Source organism: Aotus nancymaae, unplaced genomic scaffold, assembly GCF_030222135.1.
Source record: "Aotus nancymaae isolate 86718 unplaced genomic scaffold, 86718_ANA_hifiasm-v0.15.2.pri h1tg000025l, whole genome shotgun sequence".
NCBI classification, from domain to species: Eukaryota; Metazoa; Chordata; class Mammalia; order Primates; family Aotidae; genus Aotus; species Aotus nancymaae.
The window spans coordinates 18,219,216-18,237,413 of NW_026988438.1; the positions used below are offsets into that span (position 1 = coordinate 18,219,216).

At 38.2% G+C, this 18,198-nt stretch overlaps 1 protein-coding gene across 12 annotated transcripts in view; it reads left to right on the forward strand.

Moving 5' to 3' along the window:
• The first annotated feature begins 282 nt into the window (after positions 1 to 282).
• The window catches only part of MTERF1 (mitochondrial transcription termination factor 1), a 397,742-nt gene continuing 379,826 nt past the window's right edge, over positions 283 to 18,198 (forward strand). For 7 of the 12 annotated variants that reach the window (XR_010344045.1, XR_010344046.1, XR_010344049.1 and 4 more), the window contains exon 1: positions 14,559 to 15,219. The gene's annotated coding sequence lies outside the window, so the exon portion shown is untranslated. The other 5 variants (XR_010344054.1, XM_064380403.1, XM_012450845.2 and 2 more) reach the window with 4 other exon arrangements.

The window sequence follows — 18,198 nt, forward strand, 5'->3', positions numbered from 1 at the left end:
ATTATCTTACTTCATAAAAATTCTTCATAAAAATATATTTTTATCTGTTAACATCCCAAATATCCAGAAGTGACAATATGAGCTTCTGTTAAGGCATACTTCAATTATCCTTAGAGAAATAGTCACCTGGTGCTCTTAGAAACTTTATCAAGGGAGGAACTCCTTTTTTTGTGACATTAATATTCCTTAAGTGTCTTACCTCCAAAACTATGTGCTTTGATTTTTCTTTACCATTTCTGTAAGTTTGTAAACTTTTTTCATTTTATGAAGTAACATAGAATTTGGCCTCCTGGTCAAAAGTTTTATACTCTATTGAAGTTTTTCAATCTTTAAGTGTTTTTTTTTTCCTAAAATAATTTTAAGAGGTTCTTCCAGAACTTCTGTTTATCAACTTGAGGCCTAATTTAGAGTCTTGTAATATTATGATGTCTATTATTTTAGCACAGATTTTTTTTTTAAAGTCAAAGTCTAATTATATACTTACTTGTTTTGTGTGTCAAAGTTTTGTGTATCCCATACAATGTTTTCTCTATTATTATTATTTGTAATAACTATTTATTACTTTTAATAACATTATTAATAGAAATAGATTTAACAGTTTTCATGGTTTTGAAAAGTATAATTCAAAACCCTTTCTCCTATTATAACATGACAATTCTTTTCTTGCTGTCAACAAACTGAAATGGTTGCTACATACAGTGCAGTCAAGTTGCAATCTCTTATATTTTCTCTCTTTCAAATGCTGGATTTTGCTAACATTTATAACATGTAAAAAGAATATTTTGTTCTTTTATTCCTCTTGAACACAAATATGAAATGAGTCAAAAATATGATTTCCTTTTCATACATTACTGTTGGAAATGAAAATTGATACAACTTTTTTGGAGGGTAATTTGGTTCTATTTGTCAAAATTTAAAATGCTTATACTTTTTGACCCAATAATGTCAATTCTTAGGTATATATTGTATAGATAATCTTGCATATGTACAACCCAAAGTATATGCAAATAAAATATTTGTTGTAGAGTTTTGAAATAGTAAAAGATGAAAAACATTTAAATGCTCATCATTGAGACTGTTTAGATGAATTATGATATATTTGTACAATGAATCACTAGGCACCCACTAGCTTCAATAATGACTTTTATATATGCTGATTTGGAACAACGGCCAAGAGTGAACAATCAAGGAACACAGCAAAGTATATGGTATACTATCTTCTGTGTGAAAGGACAGAATCGGAGGTGAGGGAGAGAGAGAGAAAAATAAAGAAAAAAAGAGGGAAATTTTATCCAGGTATGTTAGCAAATGGATAGCTGTCACTGGAAGAATCTTCAAGAAACTGGGTATAGTGTTTGCTTCCAAAGAGGGAAAATAGGAAAAAGTAGAGGAAAGGTAGAGAGACTTAGTTTTTATTGTATATGCTTTTGTATTTTGGTATCATGTGTATGTAAATATATATACACACATAGAATTTTAAAAACTAAAAGAAATATGGCCTCATGACCTAGAAATAACACACTGAAATAAAATTCATTTCCTCCTACCTTCTCCATCACTTGAAAAGGACTTAAGGTTTTTTATTAGTTGACAAAAAATAGACATTTCTACCTTTACAGCTAGCTTACGATCATTGCCAAGTAATTAGAGAAGACTTGGATTTTTCTTAACATTAAAAAGTGTTTGGCTTTGTAAATATGCCAATGTAGTTGGGTCGCTCTGATTTAAAGAGAAGTGGAGATTTGATAATTACTAATGTAGAAAAGAATTTTGTTTGGAGGTTGCAACTGTTTGTGGTCTAAACTGATTTAACTGCCACATTGCTTCAATGTACCATGTACACAGTCTCAGAATAATTATCTAATAGGATATTGTAATTAAATTTCTGAAGATGAACTTTGCACCATATAAAATATGTAAAACATTATAAAATGTGGACTATATATGTAAGACATATTTAGAGATTAATGGCAATAGGTTTAAGAATTTATGTCAAAGCTTTAAAATAAGTTTTTAAACTTTACAAGTGGGCCAGGGGCGGTGGCTCACATCTGTAATCCTGGCACTTTGGTAGGCTGAGACAGGAGGATCGCTTGATCCCAGGAGTTTGAGACCAGCCTGGGCAAAGTGAGACCCTGTCTCTACACAAAATTTTAAAAATTGGCCGGGCATGATGGAGTATATCTGTAGTCCCAGTTACTCCCTTGAGCCCAGGGGTTTGAAGTTGCAGTCAGATATGATCATGCCACTGCACTCCAGCCTGAATGACAGAGCAAGATCTTGTCTCAAAAAACAAAAACAAACAAAAAAATGAAGTCAAACAGAAAAAAAAGTTAAACTTTCAATGTGGAGAAAAGAATTACAAAGACACTATAATGCTTTGTAAAATGCTATCTTGCTTATAGGCAAAGACTATCTCAAATCCTATATTTTGTGGCCATCCCATTGACACTCAATGAGAAACAAGAAAAGTAAAAGTTATTTCCTGAAAATAAATATTAAGGATACTAGAAAAAAAAATTGCATGTTCATATGCATTCTCACAACACAGGCACAAATGCATGCAGATCAGTTCACTGCCAATTCACTAATGTTTTCCCTTCACCTAGGAATTCTTATCTATTTCTCTTCTAAGGATGTTTACATGACTGGACAGTTATACAAATGAACTGGCACTTAATCTTCTAGAATGATTATAATAATACATACCTGTAGAAGAAGGATGTCTTTTATTTCTGCATCTTAGAGTCGTACAATATATGGTCTGACAGATTTTAAGCTCCAAGTATCTATTTTTAGACATGATGGCTCTTTACCCTTATCTTTTAATAAAATAAAAAGTATTTGTTGAGCAGATACTTGCTTTCACAATATCATTTTAGCTAGAAAGCAAGTGGCTTTGTCAGTCTAGAAAGTTTGGTGAGATGAATAATTTAGTCTGTAGGAGTAAGATGTCTAGGGAAGAAATTTGAGTAGGGGTTTAGATAATGCAGGCAATTAATTAAATGATTTTAGGATACTTGATTCACAATAGCTAATTTGAATATGTACTAAAAATACATACAGATCACAAATCATGATTGTGTTATTTTCAAAGGCAGTACAGAACATATACTTCACTGCATAATAGAAAAACATATGCTTTCAAAAATTTGGTATTTATTTTTATTTATTTATTTATTTGTCTTCGGCTAATGTTCACAGAGGATCACACTGCCTCATCGAAATAGAGAATAGAATCAAGGTTAGGTTTATATTTAATATCAGGAAAAATGAACATATGTTGGAGTACTTATCTTTAATTAGACAAATATTTAAAATTTTATAGTTCCAGGCATGATAATAGAAATTGCTTTGACAGTTTCTCATAGTAATTAGGTGGATTCACGAGTGCTGTGTCATAAAACTCCCCTTGGCACTAAGAACATCATATATAGCAGATTCTGCTAGGGCAAAGAGAATAACTCCCTTTACCTCATCGATGGCTGAGAAGTCATCAGTTTTTTTTTTTTTTTTTTGAGACAGGGTCTCATTCTGTTGCCCAGACTGGAGTGCAATAGCGCGATCTTGGCTTACCGCAACCTCTACCTCCCAGGCTCAAGTGATTCTCCTGCTTCAGCCTTCCGAGTAGCTGGAATTACAGGTGTGTAATTAGCCCAGCTAATTTTTGTATTTTTAGTAGAGATGGGGTTTCACCATGTTGGGCAGGCTGGTCTTGAACTCCTGATCTCCAATGATCCACCGGCCTCGGCCTCTTAAAGTGCTTGAATTACATGTGTGAGCCACTGTGCCCGCCAGCCATCAATCTTATCCACAGAAACATATGCTGTTAAAATCTGCCTTCATATGCATTCCTCTCCTTTGGCAAACCTTGAAGATGATTCCCTCTGACACTAGCAAAGTGGATTTCTTAGTGAATGTGGTGCCTGGCATGGTGTTAGGTATATTCATGCAGTCCTCAATTTACAGATGAGCTGGGTTCCAAAACTTTGGTACTTAGAGTAGAATTTCCAATTTAAACAATGTTATAGATGGTGCTAATGTTCTGAGAATAACCCACACAATGAAGTGTTGTTAAAAAAAAATAGCAGAAAAAAAAGAAGATTGCCAAACAAGTATCAAATAGTAGTAGTTTTATGGACACTAGATGTTCTTTATTTTCATATCAAAATTCCACTTTAAAAAAATTTAGTTTTCTTTTTCTTTGGTTTAAATATACCACTGATACCAGTGTATATTGGGTTAAAAAAATACCATTTATACTAGTATTATGCTTAGGCATGAATACAGTCGGTGCTGGGGGAGAGGTTTGTAAACATGAATCAAAGGAGAGGAGAAGATTCTGGAATTAATTAGGTACAAGTTAAAAGGGGGAGAAGAAAGGGAAGGGGATTAAAGATGAATCATCTATGGGAAAGAGATTATTAAGTTATCACTAAAGAGGTATGTATTGAGATAAAGAGAAATATCTGGCAGCTTGATATAAAGCATGGCTGAAAAGATGTTTGGTCAGATGATTTCCTGTGCATGCTTGTCACTAAGTGACACTATTTACTCGGTACAACTTTGTTAAAATAGTGAGAGTAGGTGATGGGGGAGCAGAAAGAAGTGGGAGGGCATTAAACACCTGCCGTTTTGTCTGCCCAGCAACTATTTCTCCTTTTACCACTCATGTTCCTTTTGGGGCAGACGCTTAGTCACAATGAACAATGACAGCCTGTAATTATTGCAGTTGGGAGTCCAGGCCACAGTGGGATTAAGCTCTGAGGGTTGAGCTGCTGAGCTGCTGGCCTAAGAATCCTTGAATACTCCCTGGCTGGGATCAGAATTGACCCCAGAATCCAGAGTAAGGGCTTAACCAGCAGGTAAAAATTAGGCAACTCTGGTTTCAAAGGTGTAGTACTTCTCAATTCTGGCTATATATTAGAATAATCTGCTGGAAATTAAAAAGAAAAACAATGAAAATCAGACCAACATCTGGGCCTCATGTCAAACCAATTAAATCAGAATCCCTGGGGGTGAAGAGTTGGGCTTCAGTATGTTTACAGAACTCCCTAGGTGATGTTAATAGAAGCTAGGATTGAGAACCACAGGATATGAAGTATACAGAGGTGAAAGAGTCAAGCATCCACCTCATGGGTAAAAGTGAAGAAGGAAGCTCTACAGGCAGTTCTAGAGTAGGGGATACTTCATGTTTGGTTGGCGTGATCTGGAGGGCACTGGTTAGCACATATTGGAATTAGGAGTGCAGCGAGGAAGTCTGGGGGGTGCAGTAAGGTAAGGCTTCCTCTTCTTCATTATTTTGCTTTGAGGCAGCCCTATATTATTCACTCTTCAATGGCCCTATATTATTCAACTCTTATATGACAAGCAGTACTGTCTCCTCTTCGAGTGCCTAGCAAGGGCAGTAGTCATTTAAAATGTATCAAAATTTACTCTTTTTGCACTGATTTGTGCACTTAGGAGGGGAGTAAGTATAAGCCATCTTCTTGTAATAATAAATCTACCACTTAGGTACAATGTGAGCAAACCTCCCACTAAATAGAATTTCAGAATTTTAGAGCTGGAAGGGGCCTTTGATATCACTTGGTTCACCCTTTTCTTTCAGACTGTAAATATCTCCACTAGACTTGTCAAAGGCAGAAAGTATTTCTTATACTTCATGGTTTCTCTAGCACCCACATAGTGAATATTATATGACCAACAATGTAATGGTACATATATGACCAAATAAATAATTTTCAGATGAGGAATCTCAGTTTCAGAGTCAATAAGGTAGTAGGTTCATTCATTCATTCATATAATACTAGTAAAAAGAGAAAGCTTTAGATATTCTTGAATGATATAAAATGACATAATGATATAAGTTAATTAGAAATATAGGAGGCTAGAGTGTTTCTGATGTTCTTAGAAATGCAAGTAAATTTAATCCAATTAACATATTGATACCTTACTAGTGAAGGCATTGCATTATGTTTTATAAAGGTTAGTAGAGTATAGTTATTAGGGCCCAAGCTCTGGATTTAGATAGCCTGGGTTTAATTTCTGGTTCTTACTTCCTAGCGGTGTGATATGGGGATATTTATTTAACCTCTTTGTGACTCTCTTTTCTGAACTAAAATGAGGATAATAAAACCTGCCTTGCACGGAAAATAGTACTTTACACATAATAAATTCTTAAAATATATTAACTATTACTAAACATAATTTTTTTTTTTTTTTTTGAGACGGAGTTTCGCTCTTGTTACCCAGGCTGGAGTGCAATGGCGCGATCTCGGCTCACCGCAACCTCCGCCTCCTGGGTTCAGGCAATTCTCCTGCCTCAGCCTTCTGAGTAGCTGGGACTACAGGCACATGCCCAGCTAATTTTTGTATTTTTAGTAGAGACGGGGTTTCACCATGTTGACCAGGATGGTCTCGATCTCTTGACCTCGTGATCCACCCGCCTCAGCCTCCCAAAGTGCTGGGATTACAGGCTTGAGCCACCGCGCCTGGCAAACATAATATTATCTGTTATTTTTAAATCTCCACTGTCCTCTAACAAGGATGAGGCCTGTTACCTAGATGAAACTTTATTTTGCTGAGCCTCATGCTGGGTTTGGGGGTGCCAGTGTGAAGATGGGGCCAGGGCACAGTGAATTGGGATAAAATAATAGGGAGAAAAGTCTGGAGGCCTAAGAACCAATCAGGCAGTAAGAAGAAAATGTAGGCCAGTGAGTTTAACAGATATGAATGTTGTTTTTCTGTTTCGTATGGTATGTAACCCCTTGACAAACCTGCAGTGAAGTCTATATTGCTCACTAATGTTTATAGGTGATGTGGTTTACTTTAGCAGAACTCAAAAGTGGTCCTAGTTCTAGGTCCAGCAGGGAGGACTGTAGCTGGCAGAGACAGAGGATGGAGGATGTTGGCACCTGTATTCCACAAAATGGATAAAAGTCTGTATTTCTCTCTAACAGTGGAATTTCTCTCTTAACAGTGGAAAAGAGCAATATGTATGTATCAAATTAATTTCAACACATGGTAGAATGAATTCAGTGTTATAATGATTGAACAAAGTGTTACATACATACAGAAGTGGGAAAGATTTATTCTGATTTATACAGAAGTGGGAAAGAAGTGGATTTGGGAAGGCTTCAGGGAGAGATATTACCCTGTGGGTGAAGTGACTAACAAGTAGAGATAGAGAGAAGAGGAGCAAACAAAGGACCAGAGGCAAGGCAAGGAACTGCAAGGGTATGCTTGAGAAATGGTGAGACTACATGGTGTTAAAAAACACTGTGAACAACTAACTCCTACCTCTAGATTTTTTGCTATGCAAGCCACCATTGACTGGAGATTCTGTTCCTTGCAGCTAAATACAATCCTCATAGACTGCTCAGTAACTGTGTGTTGAATGAATAAATAGAGAAATGAAAAGATGATTGAAATGTAAGATCAAACACCTCAACTCCAATTCGGGGTCTCTAGCTGCCCTAGTGGACAGTAGATGCTTTTGTCTGTCCAACCTCCCTTCCTTCAAGTTAGTAATAGTGAGCTCCTATTTCCCTTAACTTCCTTTCTCTAACTCCAAATGTTTTTTCTGGGGCTTCCAATTATATTATATCCTGCCACCTCCACCCCACCTCTAAAATATGGGATGATCATATGACCCAAAAAGCCAATCAGAATATTTATTTTGGATTTGATGTTCAAAGACTAAGAGTTAGAATTTCTCTTTCCTTTAAGTTTCCAGTTAAAAGGTTGCAACCTTAGAGATACTGGTAGCCATATACTTTGTTGCATGGGAGAACTTGAGAAAATTAGGACTACGCACAGAGAGAAGCTGAGATGAGACGCAGAGAGAGCTGTGGATCTAATTTAATTTGGATTCAGTTGCGCCTGAGGACATCTCTGCTTCTTTTTTTCCCATAGGAGAAAATAATTGTGCCCCTTCCCCTTTTGGGTTGAGTTAGCTTGAGTTGCATTCCGTCACCTGCAGTTGAAAGAATCCTGTGTAATTGTAACTAGCAACATTATTTGTTAAGTAGTAATTTTTACCATTTTGGACCTTAGTTTATCTATAAATAAGGGGGATTGGACAAGATACTCAATATTCCTTCAGGCTCAGTTTCCATTTTTCACACTTCTGTAACAACTAGAAAGTTTGAGCTAAAATATGTTTAACAAAATCCTTTTAATTTTTTTTAAAAGAAAAATAATCTATAAAGAAAAATTCTTAAATCAGGCTGAAACCTACTTTCCTTTCTTCATATCAACACTTAAGGTAGATAATCACAACAGAACTTTGAGTAATATCTTCCACAACTGGAATGCAGTCATCCAAACATGATAGTAAACAATTACTTTATAATTTAGTATACAATAAAGTTGTATTTCAAAGCAAAGGGGAAATAAAGTACTATTCATTAAATGATGTTAGGACAATTGACTAGCCATTTTGAAAAAAAAACAAAAATGAATTTCTACTTCATTCCTCATTCTAAAATAAAATCCAGACAATTCAAAGATTTAAAGGAAATAAAAATAATAATAATGAAAGTACTGGAAGAAAATATGTGTGCGTGGGCTTTTATGAATTTGAAGTGAAAAGAACTTTTTAAGAACAAGGTAACTTCTCTATAAACTTGAGGTGAAAAGGACTTTTTATACAAGTAAGTATAATCTCAAATGCAGCATAAGCAAGGAGTTAAGAGTACAGGTTCTAGAAGCAATAGCTTGCCTTCAGATCTTGGTTTTACAAACATTAACTTTACGATCCTGACACAACTCTATTGTTTGGATATTGGACCCTCCAAATCTCATGTTGAAATTTGATCCCCAATGTTGGAGGTAGTGCAATATGGGAGGCATACAGGCTTGGTGCTGTACTGAGTGAGTTGTCACTCTTAGTTCCCGTGAGAGCTGCTTGTTAAAAAGAGCATGGCAACCCCCACCCCTCACTTCTTCTCTTGCCACGTGATCTCTGCATGCCCCTTTCCTTTTACTGTGAGTAGAAGCAGCCTGAGGCTCTCCCCAGAAGCAAATGCTGGCACCAAGCTTCTTGTACAGCCTTGATATAGTTTGAATATCCCCTCCAAATCCAATGTTGAGATGTAATCCCCAGTGTTGGAGGTGGGGCCTGGTGGGAAGTGTTTGGGTCATGGGGGCAGATTCCTCATATTCTTAGTGCTGTCCTTGTAAGAGTGAGTTATTGTGAAACCCTGTTGTTTAAAAGTGTGTGGCACCTCCTCTCCCCCACTTGTTCCCTCTTGCCACATGAGACGCTTGCTCCCCCTTTGCCTCCCACCATGATTGTAAACTTCCTGAGGCCCTCACCAGAAACTGAGCAGATGTCAGTGCCATGCTTCCTGTACAGCCTGCAGAACTATGAGCCTCTTTTCTTTATAAATTACTCAGCTTCAGGTAATCCTTTACAGCAACACAAAAATGGACTAAGACACACAGTCACTTAATTCATCTAAGCTGCAGTTTCATCTGCAAAAGTATGATACCTGCCTCATAGGGTTGACTAAGGATATGCAATATACTCTATGGGTGTATGTATATAGGCCATAATCTGCTAAGACCTGCAATAAACTTTAATGAGCTATTCACACATAACTGTAATTTAGCTTCAGTTACAGTTATACAGTATGTCGCCCACAACACCTAAAATACTTAGTTTATATGTTTTATTTATATTCTTTTGGTTTATATTCTTTCATATGTTCTGAAAGAATATAAACCAAAAGAATTAAAATATAAATAGTGGTTATTTCTAGGTGATGGAATTATGAGTGAAATCATTTTTTTGCCCCTTCATTTGTATTTTCTTTTCTTTTATTTTTTTTTTTGAGACGGAGTTTCGCTCTTGTTACGCAGGCTGGAGTGCAATGGCGCGATCTTGGCTCACCGCAACCTCCGCCTCCTGGGTTCAAGCAATTCTCCTGCTTCAGCCTCCTGAGTAGCTGGGACTACAGGCACATGCCCAGCTAATTTTTGTATTTTTAGTAGAGACGGGGTTTCACCATGTTGACCAGGATGGTCTCGATCTCTTGACCTCGTGATCCACCCGCCTTGGCCTCCCAAAGTGCTGGGATTACAGGCGTGAGCCACTGCGCCCGGCCCTTCATTTGTATTTTCTAACATGAACTAAAGTATTATGTCTCCCTGAGTGTCAGCATAGCATTGTGAATACAGTCATAGACTTGGGAGCCTTACTTCTTAGGTTGCAATGCTGGCTCCCTTACTTAATACCTGCATGAGCTTGGGCAAGTCACATAGTCTCTATCTCAGTTTCTCCATCTGTAAAATGGAGATAATATTATTTCCGTTATACAACAAAATGAGTTAATATAGGTGAACTGATTAGAATTGTGCCTGGTAGATAGCATTATGTGAATGTTTTCAAATATTATTTTTCTCTCTATGTACTTTCTCTTAAAATTCCTAGTTTTTGGATGTCTTTAATATAGTAATCAACACATGAAGTTACAGTTATATGTGAGTAGCTCATTATAGTTTAATGCAGGTCTTAGCAGACTATGGCCAGTGGCCCAGTAGCCCTCAAGCTAAGAATGGTTTTTACACTTTTAATGGGTTGTGAAAGATAGAAAATAAAAAAGAGGATTTGCAACAAAGACAGTATGTGACCCACAAAGCCTAAAATACTATTTGGTCCTTTATAGAAGATGGTTGCTGACCTTTGGGTTAATATGTTTTCCCTTTCAAATACATTTGCAATTTTAAATCAGAACAGTTTATACCCAGGAATAAATCTCTAAAGGAGGAATTTCAAGAAATACCTTAAATAGAAAGGAAAATAGTTTCGGACAATGAAAATAGTATTTCATCTTGTGAATGTTTGCTCTCCTTCCCTCTGTTGAGATTCTAATTTTTCTACCAATGATTAAGAATCACGTCATGGCAATTAATTTAAGATATGGTACAGTAGGATCCAACAATCCAGAAGGTACTTAAACTCATGAGGCTGAATGTGATCTCAAATGATTATTGGAGTTCTCTTGGCCAATTCTGGCTGACTGATCCAACTACATGGGAATTGGGCTCATATTAGGTCTGGAATCAGCAAATTTGCTAGGCTAAGTATCCAGTTATTTGCCACAGACCCTTGTGGTAATGAGTGTGGGAGCATGAAAGCTGACTCAGGAAGTCTTTAGACACACTTCAGAGAAAGAAAATTGCCTAAGAAAAATCTTTAGAAATCTTAAGTTGTTAAAAAGCAATTGTAAAAAGGGGGAAAAATAAAGCTATCTTTTCTATATGTTTGCCAACAAATAGAGTGTTAACCTGAGACTCTCTGGGTAACTTTATCTACTACTTTAATTAGCCTTGAACAACTGGGAGACATTTTATGCTTTATGCAAACAAAACAGCTGGAGGCAAGAGAATGGAGTAAGGGAGTCCTGGGTAGAAGCCTGATGTTCCTCTGAGGGCCCTCAAGTGAGTCACATAGGAAGCTAGCAGGTCTGTCTATGAAGTTGATGTGGGGACGGGGCAGGCATTTGTCTGCTGAATCCAGGAGACTGTGGGTATTGTGTCATCTGAAGGGAAGGGTGGGAGGAATGAAGGGCCACTTTCTTTTTGACCTTTCTTTGGGCCTGCTGAGATTCAAACATGAATAAGTGGTCAACTGAGGGGCTGTGGTTTGCCAGAAATCTATTTGCATGAAGCAGGAAGGACACTTCCAGGGCAGAGGAACAGCCACATTTGGCACAGTTAAAAAATTATTAATTATAAGAGGCAGAGGCACTTCTGAATACAGCACAGATTCTGTGTTCAGACTTGACTTTCAGCCCAGCTTCTGAGTATCTAAGTCCAACATGCTGCGATTACAGGTGTGAATCACTGCACTCAGCCACTTTATTTTTCTTAATTACATCAACTTGGTAGGGACATGGGTCTGCTATGGTCTTGGGGAAGGAGATGGAGGAGGCATGTAGAGGAGAAGACATTCAGGCTGAGAGTAAGACCTACCAGTAGAAATAAGGTCCAGGAAGGCAGGGGCTTTGTCTTGGTTTCCACTATATCCCCTAACCTGAAAACAGGGCCTGGAATGTGCAGGTGCTCAATAAATGTTCATTGAATAAACACATGAAATACAGGAAAGGTATATACAGGTCCTATTGTAAAACACCATAAAGGACAATGAGGCAGTAGTCATTGCTCTTATTGGAGGTAATGACATTTCAAAACTCATTGAAGAAATACAATATCCTAACCCAGCCATGACTACATTTCTATTGTTATACTTTCAGTATTTTATAATATGCATTTAAAATAGATTTGTCATCAGAAAATTTCTGATGAGAAATATGGAACTTATTTTCAAAAGAACCAATTTGCCTTTACCTACAAAATGTCACTAAAAATCAACATAGGTGATGTTAACTAAGTAAGTCTGAAATAACTCTTGATAGCTGTCAATACAACAAAGTATGTGGTATAAATCTTAGACTTACTGGTAAAGGAAGTATAAGACATGCATTCTCTCGCTAGTTCCTACACTATGGGTTTCAGTGTTCTCATTTGTAAAATGAGAGGGCTGGGGTTCAGTAATCTCAAAGGCTACTTTAATTAATCTCTAAATTTTATTGTTTTACATTCTGATTTTAAAGCAGTTTGTGTGTGCGTGTGTGTATATATACACACATATACATAAAATATATAGTAATATTAATTCGGACATAGGAGTTTCTTCCATGCAGAGGGAATATAGATTTTAGAAATTCACATTTAAAAAGCCATTTCCAATTTTTGGGGACTAATTTTTACCTGATGGAATTGCAGTAAGTAGTTTTACGCAATAGATAGACTGATTATTAGTATTTTAAATTCCCAAAGATAAATCTTTATCCTTCTAAACCAACAAAACAGAGAGTTGATCAAAAACAAAGTGACAACAACCCAATTAGGAGTAATCTAAGGGTAAGAGTGACAGTAAATCACAATTGGTTCACTGGCAAAGAAATGGGATAAAGAGGCCGGGCACGGTGGCTCACGCCTGTAATCCCAGCACTTTGGGAAGCCAAGGTGTGCAGTCAGGAGATCGAGGCCATCCTGGCCAACATGGTGAAACCCCATCCCTACTAAAATACAAAAAAAAAAAAAAAAAAGTAGCCGAGCATGGTGTCACGCACCTGTAGTCCCAGCTACTCGAGAGGCTAAGGCAGGGAAATGGCTTGAACCCAGGAGATGGAGGTTGTAGTGAGCTGAGATCGCGCCACTGCACTCCAGCCTGGGCAACAGACCGAGACTCTGTCTCAGAAAAAAAAAAAAGGGATAAAGAAAATTATTTTTCTTTTTTGAGACATAGTGTTACTGTGTCACCCAGACTAGAGTGTAGTGGCACAATCACGGCTCACTGCAACGTCAACCTCCCAGGCTCAGGTGATGCTCCCACCTTAGCCTCCTGAGTAGCTGGGACTACAGTAGCCTGTGACTACGCCTCGCTTATTTTTTGTAGAGATGGGGTTTCACCATGTTGGCCAGGCTGGTCTTGAACTCCTGGCCTCAAGCCATCCTCCTGCCTTGGCCTCTCAAATTGCTGGGATTACAGGCATGAGACATCGCGCCCGGCCAGAAAATTATATCATTAGGCTCGTACAAGGAGGAGTTAGTAATCCATGAATTTTTTCATTCTTGTAGAATTCAGGATAAACCCTGTTGATCCTGTGTTTTTCTAAGGACCAACTCACCACTGTTTCCTGAGGATAACTCTACAGACACGATTAATTCATTAATGTAGGTATTATCTTTCTTTTGATGGTCACCGGAGAATTGCCTTGAATTGAAGCTATTATCTCCTCCATTGTCACCATCACTAGGCAGGACCGCATGGTTTAAGGCAACGCCTCGGGTGGGAGCAAAAACGCATCCACTGTGGAGATGAGGTTTCGGTTGCCTCCATTCTTTGATTTAAATAGCGCAAACCCGTCACAATGTCAAAAGAACCATATTTGAATTCGAGCTGCAAGGAGGTAAATCGAAGTATACTAGAATTGATTCCTAGCCTGCCTGAAGGCGGATGCTGAATTCAGACCAGCAGTCACACTCTGGGATTTCCACGGTAGTTCATGAAAGAAAGAGAATCTGGGGCTAAACAGAGTAAACACACCCGCTTTTCCTGCCCCAGAAAACGCCGAGATGTTCATAGGCATCGCGTTAGTCACATTATCAAAAACTGCAACATTCATGTAAATAGTGACTTTCCCACCACGTGTCCTCGGCAGGCAGTGGATGCCCCCGATAGGATGCCCTACAGTTCTCCACAGCCATCTGCCCAGGCGACTGGGAGTCCCTGGTCCCATCCCGCCCTCCGAAACCCGTGAAGGGTGTTCAATACCCCGCGCTCACCGCAGTCTCTTGCTGCCCCCTGCCAGGCCCCTACCGTCGGACTACGAAGGGCTTAAGTACCGCCAGGAGGGGGGCGCAGAACCGATGACGTCACCTCTGCGCGCGACCCGAGGGCGGAAGTTAGTCTTTTCCACTTCCGCTCCGCTTAGCCGCTCCGGACACCAGAGGCGGAAGTAAAAGCCATATACAGCGGGTGGGTACAGTTCAGGGTGAGGCTGGGAAGGTGGTGAGGCTGTGCTTTCATTTCTTTTTGTGAAGAAGTGGGTCTGGGTGACTGCTATACAGTGCAGTCTCTTGCAGAATTGCCCTTGGAGGAGGAAGAGGGATGGAAAGAGTCTTCGGTGTGGAATTACCTTGGTTTTGAGTTAGGAAAGAATCCCCCCACTGGGTTTCGAACCTTGGTTTTGAGTTAAGAAAGACCCCCTCCCCGGGTTTCGAACCCTAGTGCTTCAACTAGCGAACACTGGCTAGTATGGGAGCTCGGCGCTGTGTCAGGTTTTGTAAGTTTAAGGCTATGTCTACCTTTCAAGTTGGGGGGTGTAAAGCGAGACAATGTATATGAAGCACTTAGCTCTGGTTTTACAAAACATGTTCGTGATTCCGCTGTCTTTTCCCATCATACACCGGCGTGTACTTGCCGTTTTCATTTCTGTATGTTTAAGAGATGATGTTCGCAAGAGGCAGTGAGGCTCACGAGAACATATTGCAACGAGAACGTTAGCTGGTATCGAACTCTTATTTTGTATTAGGAAGGCCTGATATATTTTGCCTTTGTGTGTGTGTGTGTGTGTGTGATTTCTAGAGACAGCTGTTCTCCAGCTTTTCTGGAGGGATGCAGAGCCTTTCCTTAAGACAAACAAGGTAAGAAATGCATGTAAAGATCTCCAAACTTAGCTTGCTGTGTCAGAAGAAGCCAGCTGGAATGTGGTATCTTAGGGCCAGTGATTAGTTATTTCTGTTAACAACCTTTTTAACAGGCCAATTGTGGGGCAGAGGGGAACAGAAATCTTTTCTTAGACCGCTTATACTACAACCGTAGAGATTTTCAGTGTTCGTTAAGTTTGAACATTAGCCCTTGGGATAATGGTTTTGATTAATTTAAAAAGTCAATTTGAGAAATAGATGGAAGTCAGTTTTGGAATAGGTACCATTTTTGAAATTCGTACATGAGGAAAATTGATAGCTCTCTTGTATTAGGCTATTTAAATGTTCATTTACCCTGCTAGATAATATGAGTATTTTGAATGGAAATCAGTTGCTAAGAGTAAAGCATCATAGAGAATTTTGAAGTGTGACTTTTTTGGTGCTAGAAACTGAAAACTAGATAAAGGTGATATGTATTTTCCATTGTTTTTTTACACCTAAAGCCAGTTTTACTTGTTTAAATTTTTTTGTCTGACTGCAAAGTAACACATATTCATTAAATAAAGTCCCAGTATTTCAAAGTAGTGCGTAGACTCCATTAATCTTTCAGAAATAGATGTCATTCCACTTACCCCCTCTGTATATATTAATGTCCCCCCCCTTTAATATACCTGGCATTATCCATACTGTTAGGCAGTTTATCATGTAGAATATCTTGGACATCTTTTGATTGCAGTAGATCGGCCTTTGTTTTTGGCACCTTTATAGGATATTGCATAGATGTACTGCAATTTATTAATCATTCTTTTGGTGGCCATTTGGGTTTCTTCTTCTTTGCTATAGCAAATGATGTTATGATGGTCATCCTTTTTCTTTCTTTTTCTTTTCTTTTTTTAGAGACAGAGTCTTGCTCTGTTGCCCAGGCTGGAGTGCAGTGATGCAATCTCAGCTCACTACAACCTCCGCCTCCCGGGTTTAAGCAATTTTTGTGCCTTAGCCACCCAAGTAGCTAGAATTAGAGGCGTGCGTCCTCATGCCTGGCTGATTTTTGTATTTTTAGTAGAGATGGGGTTTCATCATGATGGCCAGGCGGATCTCAAACTCCTGGTCTCCCAAAGTGCTGAGATTACAGGCGTGAAGCCACCGCGGTTGGCCTGGTCATCCTTTTTCATAACAAACATGTATTCTTGTCTTTTTTTCTTTTTGAGATGGGCTCAGTCTGTCATCCAGGCTGGGGTGCAGTGGCTTGATTATGGCTCACTGCAGCCTCGACCTTCTGGGCTCAAGCAGTCCTTCAGTGTAACAGAGTGAGAATTACAAAGAGTAGAGAGGTTGGATTTTAGAGAGATGCCAAAGAAGCTGAATCTACATGATTTGATGACTGGAGTTGAAGAGGAAGAAAGCAAAGCTCACTTTTAGATTTTTATCACGAATGACTCTATAGTGATAGTGTTATCTTTAGTCAGAAGAAGGCAAATTTGGGGACTGGGAAAGATACTCAAGTTTGGGGCATGTTAGTTCATGTGGAAGATACTTCCGTGGAGGATGAGTTTCATAAGACATCAAATTTACTTGTGACAGCTTTAGAAGAAACGTTTATGGATTTATTTTTGTTAGGAATTTTGGCACACATTTTCACTTGTTTTTAATTTGCCATTAGTAGAATTTCTGTTGAACAATCTGTGGCTTGTTCAGCCCTGTTTACCGTGATGCTGATAGTCTCAAGAAAGTGCACTGTCTAGTAGTCTTCACACATTTTTGATTGTGTACATTGTTAATAAAAATATGCTTATAATATATGTACATTTGTTTGTTGATTATATATGTCTTACAGTATATGTTTCTACACTTATGTGTAGAAAGAATTTTTCAAAGTCTAAGCCAAATATAAATTGTAGTTTTACTATTTTCTTCCTCCATCCCATTTTATCATCTTGGACCTCTCTAGAAAGTACTGGCCTATCTCCAGCTATGCATTCTGCCTCATTATTCCAGTAGAGGTCACTCGAGCGTCAGACTGTTGAGCTATGCAAGGTAGAGCCTTCATTCTTCAGTTAGAGAGAGAATTATATTTTAAAGTTTTAAAGTTTCTAAATTCACACATTTTTGGAAGAGTATGTAATTATAGAGTAATATGTGGTATTATGGAGAAGTGAATAGTGAGCTCAGTAGAGTATCGATCAATTTGAAAATGTGCTTTTGTTGTTTGATATTTATGTTGTGAGTGCCCTGCATTTGCCTTTGAACATTACTTGATTCTGTAGTTTTGGAATCTTTTCCCAATTCTGTGAGAATCTGTAGATTATGTGAGCCACAGGAATGTTCCCTGCCTCTAGGCATAATCAAGTTCTTATTAAAATTGGAGTAATTGAAAGGGTAGACACAAAGAGGCTTTCTTTGAAATTGATCTTGAAAGCAGTATCTTTAGCCCAAAGAGGTTAGTAGTGGGTTGGAATCATCTATCTCTATTTTCTGTTTTATGCTTAATTAGGAGAAGGAGAAAAAGGAAATGCCTTTTCTAAGTAAGAGCCCGTGGTAGGTGATTAGAAATCAAGCACGAACTTTGTTACAGCTATATATTCTGAAAAGGCAAAAGTACAGTTTAAAAATATATATATATACTGTTATGTGACTCAGGCACAAGTAGCTTGGAAACAAATCATCAGATGGGCTGAATAACAGAACACTTTTTCTGTTGCTTTCCTCATAAAATATTTCTTATAAAAATGGAGATGTTCATTTTAGTAGGGACCTATGATTATGATTATAAATAAGTTTGTATGCTTTGGGCCACATTTCTAAATGATCAGGTAAATTAGTTATTAAGGTTTTAGTCACATGCTAGAAGCTGCAAGTTGAAAGTGTTGTGCAGCAGATACAGACAGCCCAGAGTTAATCTTGTGTAATATGGTGATGGAGAAGGGGAGAATGGTAAAAGTAATGTTTTAATGTTTATATACAGTTTCACTTGTGGGC